Below are 15,149 nucleotides of genomic sequence, written 5' to 3' on the forward strand. Positions count from 1 at the left end.
CTCACCACTGGACAGGACCACCAGACAGAAACTTTACAAAGAGACAAAGGAACTAACAGAAGTTATGACCCAATTGGGATTAACAATATACACAAATTTTAAGAACTGAATAGTCTGGGAAGAGACAACGCTGACTCAATTGTGCCATCTGGTGGTCTTTTGTCATAAGGCGGCTGAAGTGGAGAGGTTTGGTTTTCCTTTTCTAGCCTAGGCAAGGTTGTATCTTCCCTAGCAGAAGTGGTAGCAAATGTCTTTTGAAAAAAGTCTTAATTTTTTTCTTATGAACTAAATGTCAAGCATCATCAGTCATTTTACCCATTGAAATCTCACAACAACCTAATAAAAAGTCCCTTCCTTTTCTAGTGTGGGGATTTGGGGAATGGGCTGAAGGAAGTGGCAAACGGGCAGAAACTCTTACAGAGGGTGTGGAAGAATTAAGATTTAGCTAGAGCTTTGGACTTTACAACCATTTCCTTTACCCTATGCCACACAGCCTCAATATCTCAAGGCTATCATTTTTTTCTAAGGAAACAAATGATTAACTGCCATTCTAAAAGAAAAATGGAACATTCAAAGAAAATATAAGTGTATTTAATCATAATTTTATGAGATCATGGTAGAGAGAATAAACTGAATGATGAGTTATTTGGGATGTGACTGCCTAGTGAAGATGACCACATTCTGAACTAAAACACTCTGAAGGTGGCAAAAGATAATTATGAGCATCATTGAAAATTCACATTACAAAATGGTATCTTTAAGTAACTGGCAATGGGCCTGGGTGAGTTGTGAGGCAGCCTCAGTTTTCTGGTGTAATCTGTGAAATAATGGAGAAATTGTCATTAAACTACTTGATGTTTTTGTCCTAAAACTACTTGATCATTTCAACTCAAGTTCTTGCAGAGTTAGCTAATGATAACTTATTGCAATAGAGACACCCTGAAATCACAATGATACAATCATCTGTGTCACAATTTGATGTGGGGTCAACAGTTTTATTTTCCCTTTCTGTCCCTAACCCAAGAAAGCAGGAGGCAGACTGGGCTCCTCTTGTACCACCAGTCTGTTTACCAGAGTTGGTCATGTGGTCCCTTCTAACTGGAAATGATACAGGGGTGTACATGGGCAAACAGAAGCAATACAGGATCCCAGAGATCTCTGCACATGAACCACAGCGTTTCTGTGGGTATCTTCAGAGCTTGACTTAAAAGAAACTCAACTTCCTGGAAGCCACATGAGCTAAACATTCTCTGAATTCTTTGGAGGGAGGCTGAAGAGACAACTGGGCATTATGAGTATTTAATTGCCCTTATAGAAGGCTTGGACTCAATTCCCAGCATCTACACAGCAGCTTACAATGACCTATAACCTAGTTTCAGGAGACTCAATACCCTTTTTTTACCCTCCTTGGGCCCTGCACACGTACTTGGGCACATGCATGCACTCGCCACAAACACATACACATCAATAAACATACACAGAAAGTTTTACAATATTTCCCTGAATGCTTTGACAAAGTAATGTTGAAATGTGAACAAATAACAATAAATGGATAATGCCCGCCGTAGTCACTGTACTAGTGCTGTTAAGAGACACCAGGATAATCCAAGTCTTATTTAAAAAGAAAATTTTATTGGGAACCTGCTTACAATTTTAGAGGGGATTCCATGACTATCATTGTGGGAAGCACACAAGCATGGTGCTGGAGAAGTACCTGAGAGCTTACATGTTGAGACAACAACCATGAGGCAGAGAGACACTGGGCCTAGAATGGACTTTTGAAACCTCAAAATCCAACCTCAGTGACACACCTTCTTTAATAAGGTCACACCTCCTCTAACAGGGCCACACCTCCTAATCCTTCCCATACAATTACACTTAGTGAGTACTGAACATTCAAACATATGAGCCTATGGGGGCTGTTTTCATTCAACGAACTGCAATGTCTCACTGGGGAGAAATGCTTCACAAATGACAGACTTCTGACTTCATAAGAGACAGTCACTCTAATTTTGCAGACTTTGTTGTGTTATGTCAAAGTGAAATATTTTCAGTGCTCTTGTTCAAGCACAGTAAGGAAGACTTTGGTCAGGACCGTGGACATAAGTGAAGGGCTGCTGCAGCGGGTTCTTGTAATTTAAGGGACTGGAATCAAGGTACACCAGGAGCAGGAAGGAGCCTATAGCTCAGAAGCATGGCTGAGTGGTGGTCAAGGGTTGGGGAATCACAGAAAATAACATTGCTAAGAGAACCCATTGTGAGTAAGGGGCCAATTCTAGCTGAACTTGCCTAAAAGGAATCTTCTTGTTGAGGCTAAGTTAGTAAATTAGAGTAAGACAAGGAGTGAGTGTGTGAGTGGATGTGATAGATCTGATCAGATAAGACAGAGGTTCTTGCTAAGTTTTCTGCAGGGACTGTTAAAACTGGGTTTTCACTACTACAACTATACATGGGGCTAGTGAAAGCCTAACTAAAATTTGATCAAGAAAATAACTTGTGTTTCCTTGTTGTTTCTTTTTGTTTTAATACAGTGTGTTGCTTTGTAGTCCAGGCTATTTAAGAATCCATAAGCCTTCTGTAGTAGCCACCCAAAGTTCAAGGATAATAAGCATGTGACACCACACCTGGCTTCAAACATGTACTTTTTGTCAGCTCATTAGCAAAAAGAGGATGTGCTACTCCATTTGTCTAGAGTCACCCTAAACTTGAGGTATGGTTAGACAGAGCCCCACTGCTATCTCAGGTGAAATCAGACAGTGTGATGTGCATTGATTGTACCAGCAATGAGTTAATGAGATTTACTATTTAATTTTTCCTAACTAGGTTTCATTATAAGAACACAGACTGCCCTATACACTTAATGATGTACACTGTCCTTTAGGTATGGGAATGAGGCAGAGGATTTTTGATTTCTCACCCTTACGTACTTAGAGAAGAGGAGAGAGAGTAAGAGAAGGGAAATGATTCCAGAATTTCATTTATTAATTTATAGTGTGTGTGTGTGTGTGTGTGTGTGTGTGTGTGTGTGTGTGTGTGTGTGTGTGTCAATGAAGGACAGAAGGGAGCATCTGATTCCCCAGTGCTGAAGTCACAGTCAGCTGGAAGCCACCTGGCATTGCTGCTAGGCACACAACTTGGGTACCCTGGAAGAGTAGCAAATGCTTTTAACCACTGAACCATACATCCCAAAACATCTTAGCAGTATACACAATTGTATTTCATAGAGATTGCTTCCCAAGCCAATTCACTGGTCTTGCCTGCTCTTTCTCACAGCCCATGAGAACAAGAGATCCTTTCTCCCTCAAAAGCACAAGAAAAACCTGTGTTGCTAAATGAACAACCAGCCTGGGATGCAAAGGGACCCAGCTGGAAGAGAACTGAGGAAAGTAAATGATGTTAATGGGAAGGTAACATGGATGGGTCCCAGTATAGTTTTCCCCAAGTTCCCAAGAGAAGGCACCTCACAAGCAGACCCCTAAATTGCAGCAAGACCTGCCATGCCTTGATTATGCATCCCTCGGGCTGCAGCTGTCTACTAGATCTGTTTGTTTGCTTTGATGCTTGCTGGGCGTTGTAGAACTTTTAACAATCAGAACAAAGTAAGAGGCTTACATAAAACAGAGAAAAAAAATGACACCATGACATGTTCCTTCAAGATTGAATTGTTTTCTGGGGAACTCACCAGAATGCTTTAAGGGAAGTTGAATATGCCTGAATTAGTGCCTGGAGCAGTGCTCAATGGTAAGAGGACTGCCTACCATTATTAAGGGCTAGATTCTTTCCCTAGCACCATGTAAAGGAACAAAAAGTTTGATTTGATAGATATTGACAATGGGAATCAGGGAACATAACTGGGTGAACAGCTGACACTTCCACACTTCCTTGCCAGGATGGCGAAGCTTGTTCTAAATTATGTGAAAAATACACTGATGTTTAAATCATGGACTAGCACTTGAGAAAGCATTTGTCATGTGTTAACTGCTAATGGGAAAGCACCATGGTGGATTTGCTAGGAAACCATTTTTAGTCACTTGATGGATCATTGCAAAGCTATGAAAGTGTGGATATATGTAAGGAGTTATAATATACGACATTGTTATCATACCTGAAAACAATAGGGCACAAAGTTACAAAGTTGATATGTTAACTAAAAATATATAGCATACACAATGAAAAATAGACTAAAATCCAAACTTGTGTTAAAATGATGAGATTGGAAATGCTATCTACTTTTCTTTCCTTTTCAAAATTCCTGTAAAACTATGGCTTCATAATTTAGAATAATAGCATTATTGCCAATCTAATTGGTCATAAAGGCATTGTATTGACCACTATTCTCATTGTTGCAGCCTTATGCCTTACAAGAGGCAATTTAAGGGAGTGGGTTATGTTGGCACCCAATTTGAGGTATGGCCCATAATGATTAGGAAACATGGCGATAGGAGTGGTTGCCAACCACAGTGTTGGGGACATTCACAGTCCTGTATGATCTAGAAGTAGAGCTGGTTTCTCCACTTCTCCTCTTGCCATGCTATGTCCTTAGCCCATGTTGTCACACATTTTTAGGATGGATCATTTCTCCTCAGTTAAATGGATCTAGAAATGACTCACAAAATCTCCAGGTTTGTGTCTCCTCATTGATTCTAAGTCTAGTCGAGTTGACTATATTTTAATAATTATAAATGTAATACATGTTCTTGAAATACATACTACATAAGCTATGTATACATAGTATTTTACACAAAATATTTTATGTTAGGATATTCATAGTTTACTACTGCCGTAGTGTGAAAACCTTGATTACTTTGCCATGGCGGTTCAAAAGGATCAACCATATTGGACTATATATACTGTGAGAATAATAAATTCACATGTCTTTTCTATCAGGTGTGATTCCTGAATTCTGATAGCAAGAATTCAGTCAGCACAAGGTTTTATCTAAGCCTTAAAAGCACATACATGTGTATAAATAATAAACAGACATTACCATGTGGGTATTTTACACACTAAATTCAATTTATAGCACATAAGTGACATACACACACTTGTGTTCTTCATTAATATCTAAATTTAGGGCAAATGCTTTCACTAAGCCATTGAGATATTTTCCTAGGTTTTTGCCTGTTTTCTACTTAAAAACCAATTGCTATGAAACAACCTAAAATAATTCAGCTGAGCATTTGCCTCTCCTGCTGACAGGGCCCTTGTTCCCTTCTTCCAATACTTTCCACCTGTCCCCAGAGGGCATGCAGCGCTGAGCCCTGGGTAAGATTTCATTAGTTACAAGCAAACCAGACTGGAGCGATGACTAGAGGGAGACAAAACACTCATTAAATCAGCTCACCTGGATGGTCTTGTCCATTGGCTGATCCTGAAATAGTGGGATAGTTGACACTGCAGTGGGGAGAATTCCAGAATCCCTTCTAAATTCAGCCATCTTTGGGGTTTTCCAGGGATGATGTGGAGGGGGCATGTGTTGTATGTCTTATACAGCCCTCTGCCCTTAGGAGAGTGGCTATTCTCAAGCTGACAGAGACAGAACGCAGGGGAGGACAGGGGTTGCAACAACCCAGAGCTGTCTCCTGTCTGTTGTTAAAAGAAACAAAGAAAGGTGAGGTGGGGGAAGGAAGAACTGTAGTGAGAAAAGTATACATCTTGAAATGTCAAAAGCATTCAGTGACATTCGACAAAATCTCCCTTAAATATTTTGCCTCAGGGAAGCAAGACCTCCATTAAACATGCTGAATATGCTTATAAATGATAAGATTAAGATGAAAGATCACAACTTGACTATTTAGCAGGAGATTAAGAAAAGCTGTTGTTTGCTAACTTGAGGCTCAAAAGAGGTCACAGATTGACATCTCATAAATTGATTGTGATTGCAGAAAACTGATCAGTGTTTGATCATCCAACCAAGATACATTAAGCACCAGTATTTTGGCAAAAGCCTCTCTGTTCACTTACAGGTAATTTATATCTATTTACTGAACTGTAGTTAATGAATCAGCAGAAACTCCCCAATCCTCATCTATTGAATACTGCCTTGCATTTCCACAGCAATTTCAGTAAGTCGTAGAATCCAGGAAACTCAGTATCTATGTGTTTCAGTGCCCACTTTTGAGCAGAGTTCCTGAGGGCATTAGCTCTCAGTTCCTGAAACAAAGTGGACCATCAAAGCTTCGATCCACAACCTTCCATTTGATTCTCAGTTTCTTCTTCATCCGAAGACACTGGGAAAAGCCCTACACAGTCAGGTTTATCGAGATATGTATTGGACAATATTTATATATCATATTTAAGAGTAACAGGGTCATGTTAAACATCCTAGGGTTGTAATGTATTTCCAAAAGGAAATGTTGAGAACTCTGTTGTCACAAACGTAGGGCTGAGAAAGGAAGTCATAAAGTTCTGCTCTCAGAAATGTATTAATGTCGTTATCACAGGAGCTAGCCAGTTAAGGTAAAAAGGAATCCTGATAAAATGGTGAGTTCAGCTCTCTTCCCCACTCTTCTGCAACACTTGCTCTTCTGCTTTCCGCTATGAGGAAGATATAGAAAGAAGGCCCTCTAGAGGTCAAACGGGGAACAGCAAGAATTAATCTCTCTTAATTTACCCGTGTATTGAAGCAACTCAAAGAAAATGCAGTCATTCTGCGCCTGCCTGTGCACTCAAGTTAGAGAAAATTGCCGTCTTATCAAGTGGGGTCACTCTGAGGCACAGAACTCAGCGTCTTGAAGCCATGGTTCAGTACAATGCAGAGGTGCTTAAAGCAAACCACAAGTTACTAATGTCCACAGTAACACTCCATCTTCCTGCGTGTGAACATCCAATAGCTTTTGTTTATTGCTTACTGTCTGACTGGCATTGTGTTGGGCTTTATAGCTTTGTGACTATGCATATAGACAAACATGCATACATGTATGCACACATATGCATACACACACAAACACCTATACAAACAGTGGCAAATAGTCACGTTTATGAATGAATTGTATGTAAAATACTCTCATTTTAATCAATTTAGTCACCTCCAGGGAGATCTAACTTGAAAAGTCTAGAATCAGTTTTTTGAGTACATGAATATAAAAACAAAAATCTGCCAGCAGAGGGCAGAATATCCCAACAAAAGGAGTCCTGTAGCCTTTAAGTCCTGCCCTTCCTCTTTTGATGTTATTGTCTGGATTTTTGCTACTTTTTGAGATCTTGGGAAATTTCTCTATAAAATGAGGATAACACTGATGTACACTTTACTGCATTAATTACTAATAGGCAGTTGAGAGACTTAACAAGAAGTGAGCCTGCTTGAAGATCAGTCCAATCATTCCTTTGCCCCAGATTGAGTTATTGCTTCTGTGACTCATTTTTTGGTCCTCTTCCCCCTATCAAATAGAATATATATAAGCTGACTGTGTGCAGAAGGACCTGGGATGTTCATTCTTAGAAGGACAAGAAAAGATGTGGAATTTGCAGTAGTCCTCGTGTATGCCTGGCTCAGCCCTAGCCATGTATGGGAAATTATCTCACTAGGCCTTAAGTTAGATACTGTCTTTGAAAACAAAATACAATAAAAACCAAACCTTTGAGAAGACAAGTTATTTGGCCAAAGATAGAAATTAAATCAACAATGCAAAATGGGATTCAATGACAAGTCTGTGACAGATCCTCTTCCTGTCCCATCTCTAAGGTGACCACCAAAGACAAAAAAGCCCTTTAACAGACCAGCTCTAAATACTTAATTGTTGCATTCAAAACTTTCCACACACTATTTAATGAGATGTACCACTGATTTAGTTCTTCAGTAATTATTGAAGAGCTGCTGTCTTTTTTGCTAGACATTGAGTTTTTGTAAGTGAAGTAACACGTGGTCTGGATTCTCAGAAATGAAATATACTGGAATAAAATTATAATCAATAATCACGCAGATGTGCACACAAAACAAAATATATTTACCTATGAATTTTGCTGCATTTACTAGTAAGAAGAAACCATGGACAAACAAAAGGCCTGTTAGCCAAAAATTTTAAGATGGCTAATTGATTACTAGGGGGTGGGGGCAGAAATCATGTGCCTAGGTTCACATTCCAAACCCATTCCCACTAGCTTTGTGACCTTGGCAAGCCATAAAACTCTCTGCACCAATTTCCTCATCTATAAAAAGAAGAAAAGAATAGCTTTCTCTCAAAAGATCCTGATTGGCCAGTGGCCAGTCAACAAATCCCATCTATCAATACACCACAATAAGACAGAGAATAGCTGAGTTTGTTGCTAACTGGAAGAAGACAGTTTGACTCTTGAGGAGAGAAACTGATGTCCTTCCTAGAGCTCTGGTACCCACAGTGGCATATCATTACTCAACACCATGAGGGAGCCAATCTCAGGAAGCAGACAGCCATACAAAAGTGGGTCGGGTCCTGTGTGAAGCATCCCTATAGCTGGTCTTGTACCCAAGCATCATTTCTGTTATGTGAATTGGAGAGAGAGGGGGAAAGAGAGGGAGAAAGGGAGAGGGAGGGAGAAGGGGAGGGAGAGTGTGTATTTGTGTTCATATCTATATGTGTTGGCTTTTCTGTTTCCTACAAAGCTGTTCCAACATATGGGGCCAATTTATAGACTCCTTGGGATCACAAACACCTCCAATGAACACATGACCAGTTCCAGACTTTCTGCACTGGTGTCTGACCTTCTAGACACTTTAAAAAGTTTTCCAAAATCCCCAATGTATTTAATACATGGTGGACACCATCTTCCCACCTGTCATGTTTAAGATTTTTACCTAGTTCCCTAGTCTAACATATTACTACTGTACCATCTATAGCATAACACAGGTAGTGCATCCCCAATCTGAATCTAGTTCAATGAATGAAAACATTCTAAACCAAGCAATTGGCTCAAGCCACTAGTAAGGGAGCATTGATGATCTGGTGAGTTTTAGCCATTGATAAGAACTCATAGATCCAGACATCTTAGGAGATGGAAAGACCCTTAATACTGTCTTCCTTATTGGATTCTCATGCAGTCTGTGTGTATGAGTCAATCAAGAAAGTCAAAACAAACAAAACTTACCAATGTTCATACCCAAACTAGCACAAGATGTTTCAACTGATTTAATATGGGTCCTCAATATTGTATTTATTTGTTACTTTTATTTTATTGGTATATAGGTATTTTCTGGCACATATGTTTGCATACCACTTGCATATATGGTACTGATGGAGATCAGAGGAGTGTCTGATCCCTAACACTGGAAATACATATGGCTGTGAGCTAAAATTTGGATGATAGGAATCAAACCTGAATCTTCTAGAAGAGTAGCCAGTGATCTTAACCCCTGAGGGATCTCTCCAGCCCAGAGACTGTTTTCTTTTCTCTTTCTTTTTTCCAGCGCCTTAAAGGATCTTTAGTATATGAGCAGGGTTGAAGACCACTGCATGTGGATAATATGCTTATTTATAGAAATGAAGATGGGAGAGAGGTAGCAACTTCTCCCAGGTAAAACTAAACAACCTAGACAACTGAACAGACAACCCTGAAGCCTGTAGACAGGATAGAAAGCTGCAGTCAGTCAGCACTAAAGACTATGGATATCCAGCACTGAATACTATGGACAGACAGCACTAAATACTATGGACAGACAGCACTGAGAAGTGTGGCCCATGAGTAAGGAGTGGACCTGAAAGCTGACTGTAGAGTCTTGACTCCCTTCCCTCCAGATGTCTGGGATCAGATGGGATCAGAAAAGGCAGTGAGTCTGCTTTGATGGAGCCTGCTGTCTTCACCAAGTGAGCTTGGTAAATACTGGTGACTGATTGTGTTCTGCTTGCCACTCTTACTCAAAGGAAACTGCTCAAGCAAAATTACTTCCCATCATCAGACATTAAGATATGTGATATTTTAAATGGCACATTACAGCAAAAGCAAGAAATGCATTAATGACTTTAAGTGTTGTAAAAAATAAAGCGTGGCGAGAGAGGCTGCACAGCACAAAGACGCCCCTGAGACCCTCTCTTAATAAACACAGCTGAACTGGGCCCCTGACCACACCAATGTCTGTTCCCCTAGGCTTGGATTTAGCCTCAGGGTAAGTTGTGAAAGGTCATGGAAAGTCAATTCAGTTTCTCTGGTGACCAAAGTTAGTCATGAAGAGCTTTGAGGTCACAGGTGCAGCATTGAAGAGAAGGCAAAACAAATAAACTAAGGGGTCAGCTTCTTTGTATTGTAGCCTCGACTCTATGAATTCATTGCAAGCCAGAACAGAATGATGCAAAGAGGAGACAGGGTCCCTGCCCTTCATAGTATTTCTCTGGCTGTGCTACAATTATTCATTTATTTCTTTGTTGATCTCACTAAAATCTTAAACACCTATTAGAACAAAAACACTCTGCTATCTGAACCCATGAATAAAACTTGGAAAGAACTGAGTAATGCTTGTTGAATCATTTTGTATCCAATGATTCACATATGGATATTATTTTATGTAACTATGAAATATTATTTTCACTTTAAAATTTGACTTTAATTTTTAGACAAGCTTTATTTTCACAGAGATATTCAGTAGAGTATAGGAAGGTCTCAGTGTGTGTTTGAACCACACAAACCCAGCTTTATTCTTGGGACATCATTTACCAACATGGCACATTTAGTTCAATCAGTTAACCTTCAATGAGTAGTCTTTATCACCCCAATAGGTCACACTCTCCAACAGAAAACACTTATGGTGTTGTACTTCCTATGAGCATTGAAAACCATACATTATAGTGGCATGTGGCAACCATTACACTCCCATACTCAGTGGTCTCATGGCAGATCCTCAGTGATCTGACTTTTAATTTCTTCTTCCTTCCAAACTCAATGTGATCATTCATCATTTTATTGCCTATACAGGTGTTTCCCTTTTCTAGTTGTACTAAAATGCTATGTCACTTGGATTATTTTCTTAAGCAAAAAGATTTCTGCCATGTCTTATAATTTGGTCATTCTGGTTTATTTTTGTTTTATTTGCTTTGTTATTGTTGTTGTTGCTTAGTTTTGAATATTATTCCATTGTTTGGATATACCACAGGCAAGACACTTATCCAATGAAGAATATCTTGGTTGCATCCAAGTTTTAACAATTGTGAATAAAGCTGCTACAGTGCATGTCATTGTGCATGTTTTGTGTATATATTCAGTTTTCAAGCTATTTGAATAGATAAGTGTAGAGTGGTTACTGATTAGTAATAGTGAGGGTATATTTCATCAGCAGAGGACTGCTGATCTGCCTTCTAAAGTGGCTGTCTCATTTTTTACTCCCACCAGAGTGAGTCAGAGCAGTTGTAATTCCCAACAACATAGATGATTCACTTTGCTATAAATCAAATGCACTCACACAATGTTGGAGTTTAAATTTATTTGGAAGTTTGATCTGGTGTTCTACCATGTACAGATGGATGTTTTTCCAGCACATATATTTGTGTACAAGTGTGTCTATGTGATCCTAGGAAAAGAAGTCCCCACACCTGCCTCTAGTAGGCACCTGGAAACCTTAAAGGAGATGAAGGAATTCTATATGATTATTTTTGAAGGATGATAAAAACAGTGCTAAGTGGAAGCAGAAAATTGCAAAAAAAGAGGATAATATATGCCACCATGTCTTCCAATAAATGCAAGGGAACAAGAATTGTGGGGAACAAAATTATTTTTAACAAAATTTGTTATATTTTTTATGTGATCATTTCAAATTGTATCTTGAACACACAGACCTGAATTGCTCATTACTGTCAGTTATTCCAAAATATCGTCAATCCACACACTGGTATGATTTCCATTTTTGTTTGTTTATTTTTTATTATTTTATGTAGAGAGTAATTCACATTGCTAAAACCAGAAACATTACCAATAACATACTGAGGTCATCTATAACCCGATTGCCTAACCCAAGCACAATGCCAAACATGCACTGTGGAAATCAAGAGGTCTACTTAAAATCTTCAGCTATTTGTTAACTGTATCATTGAACTTCAGCTCATGACCATTGTGTTGGACAGTTTTATGTCAACTTGACGCAAGCTAAAGTCATACAAGAGGAGGGGAACTTCAATTAAGAAAAGGACTCCATAAGAACAGGCTATTGGCAAGCCTATAGAGAATTTTCTTAATTAGTCATTCATGCAGGAGGGTGCAGCGTATTGTGGGTGGTTCCATCCATGGACTGGTGTTCCTGGATTCTATAAGAAAGCAAGTGGAGAAAGCTATGTATGCAGAGCAAGCCAGTAAGCAGAAGTCTTCCATAGCCTCTGCATCAGCTGCTGTCTCTGGGTGCATGCCCTGCTTGAGTTTCTGCCCTAAATTCCTTCAGTGATGGACTACAATGTGGAAGGATAAACCAAATAAACCCTTCCCTCCCTAATTTGCTTTTGGTCATAGTGTTTCATCACAGCAATAGTAACACTAAGATTCCATGCATTGCACAGCAGAAGTAAATAATAACTATGAGTAAAATACAATTTAAAACAAAAATTAAAACAAAGATGTGAAACCCACAATGAGGAAAAATTGGTTAGATTCAATTCCCAACTAATAATTACAGCAATAAATTTATTTTTATTAAATATATCAAAGGAATGAATATATGTTACAAATTTATGTTGTAGTTTATGAGATTCCTTAAGCATGCATATTATTTTACAAATATTTCTGCAAAGGACTGAAGAGATAGGTCAGTGAAAAAAAAAACACTTGTGGCACAAGTGTGAGGACTGGTGCAGATAACTGGTACTAACATACCAGCTGGTCATGTGTGGAATCCTGTCTAAATTCTCACTGCTCAGGAGGTGGAGACAGGATGTCCAAGGCCAGATGGCTAAATGGATAACTAGTTCATCAAAAGACTCATGTTTAGTAAGTATAATGGAGATCTAGCAAAGAAGACACCAGGCATTAACCTCTGACTCTACCTGTGCACATGTAAGCCCATACATGCAAACATGAATATACACATGCTGTGCATAACGTTTTGCAGAAATGAAATAACATTTCTGCAAAATAAAGTTAAATATTTATTCCTTGGTGCATATATATATATATATACATATATATATATATATATATAATATATATATATATTTATGTACACATCATAAAATCCAATGCCTTTTTTTTCATGTAAGCACATAGATCTCAGGTGTTCCTGAACTCCACTGTCTCACTGAGCTCTTCTTAAAATCTGATTTAAAATAATATATTTCACCACTGCATTGTCCTTTCCAGCTTTACCACTTTGTACTTCATTAATCAGTACTTAGCCAATTTGTCTTAGTTCCCTGTTTACTGCCTGTATATCCCATTCTAATGTAAAACCCATATGGCAAAGTTTTCTTTCATTGTTGTGATATACCTTAAAGCACAGTTAGCACCTAGTAGACATTGCTCTCTCTCTCTCTCTCTCTCTCTCTCTCTCTCTCTCTCTCTCTTTGTGTGTGTGTGTGTGTGTGTGTGTGTGTGTGTATGCTCTTGAGTATGTACTGTGACTATAATTTGAATGTAAATAACTGTAGCTGTAGTAGAACAAATTCCTACAACAACATGGAGCATCTTTCCATTTGGAAGCAAATATACAAAATTAAATAAAGAATGAAAGACATAATGCCAAAAAATGTCAAGAGTCATGAAGGGGAAAAAAGAGAAGAGTTGACATATTATGGAATGGGTCTTCGAATCATCATCATGTTCTAGAATAAGGTGATATCCAGAGAGAAGTGGGATTTAAATGTAAATATCCAGAAGAATATTCCAAAGTGAAATAGTGATTGCAAGGTATTTATTCTGGAGAACTTGAGAGGTTGATATCCCCACAAGCTCGTGTATTGAGTATTCTGTCACTAATTGGTGGAACTATTTTTGTAGATGCAAAACACTTTAGGACTCACTTGGTGCATTGCTAGGGGAATTAGGACCCAAAGTGTCTGCCCTGGGATGTTAATGATTAGTCACTAGTAGTTTGTTCTCCACCCCCCTTTTCTGTTGTATGTCATGTGGTAAAGAACCTCAATTCCATGATGTTCTACCCAATAGTACATACCAAATAGCCATGCATGTCATAGCTACAGAAATCTCATAGCAATATAAGGGAGAGAATGAAGGTTGTTGAGACAGAATTAGTGAGAGGCTCATAGGGAATGAAAAGAAAACCATACAAATGGCCAGGTAGGCAGAAGGAAACAGATCAGATATGAAAGTTAAGCAAGATATTTATGTTATGACATGCATGTGGAAACAACCCTTTTTTCTGTTGAGAGTAGGAGTGTACCATGCTAGTGTGCAATAAAGAAGATATGGAATTCTACAAGGAGGATGATAAGAAAGTAAGAAATCAAAAGAGTTAAGACAGACTTTAAAGGTATTCAGGATATATGGGTAAGTACTTGTGAGGGGAGCTGGAAGAGTAAACCCAAACCCCATTCGTTTTAGGGATGTGCTCTATCACTAACTTATGTTAGTGATATATATCACTAACATAAGATATATATATATATATATATATATATATATATATATTCCACAGAGAAAGAGATCAAAAGACAGATAGCTATAAATTCCTGAATTCCACATCATGGAAAGAAAGATTACTACTGTGAGGTTTCCTCCAAACACCACATACGCATGGTGCTTTGCACATAACCTCCAGCCAACAAATAAATAAATATATTTTATAATAGCACAGAGCTATCAGGTTAACAGCTAATCATTGAGTCTAGAGCTTAGAAGTTGATTGGAGATTGATTTGGGGGTTATAGTTTTTTAGTGGTAGTATATATAAATTTAATCATTTCACTATGGATTATCCATAGTTTATATGTCAGAAAGTATATTATAATTTGCACAGTACTTTCGACAAAACATGACTCTTTGTCTCTTCATAGAAGCATACTTTGACCACTATTTATATCCTCCTTTAATAATGAAACGATAAAGGCTCAAGAATTAAGAATGAGGCACATTGCTCATAGCTGATTAATTTGTCATTCACTGAGCGTGTATCTAAAATTACACTCTCTCCTAGAGTAAGACAAAAATAACACCAAATCCAGGCTCTCTGGCTCCCTGAAGTCTAACAAACGTGTTAGATAATGGAGACAAGTCATTGTTGCACTGAATACATTCTCATAGGTGGC

Source organism: Cricetulus griseus (assembly GCF_003668045.3).
Source record: "Cricetulus griseus strain 17A/GY chromosome 1 unlocalized genomic scaffold, alternate assembly CriGri-PICRH-1.0 chr1_1, whole genome shotgun sequence".
Classification (NCBI taxonomy): Eukaryota; Metazoa; Chordata; class Mammalia; order Rodentia; family Cricetidae; genus Cricetulus; species Cricetulus griseus.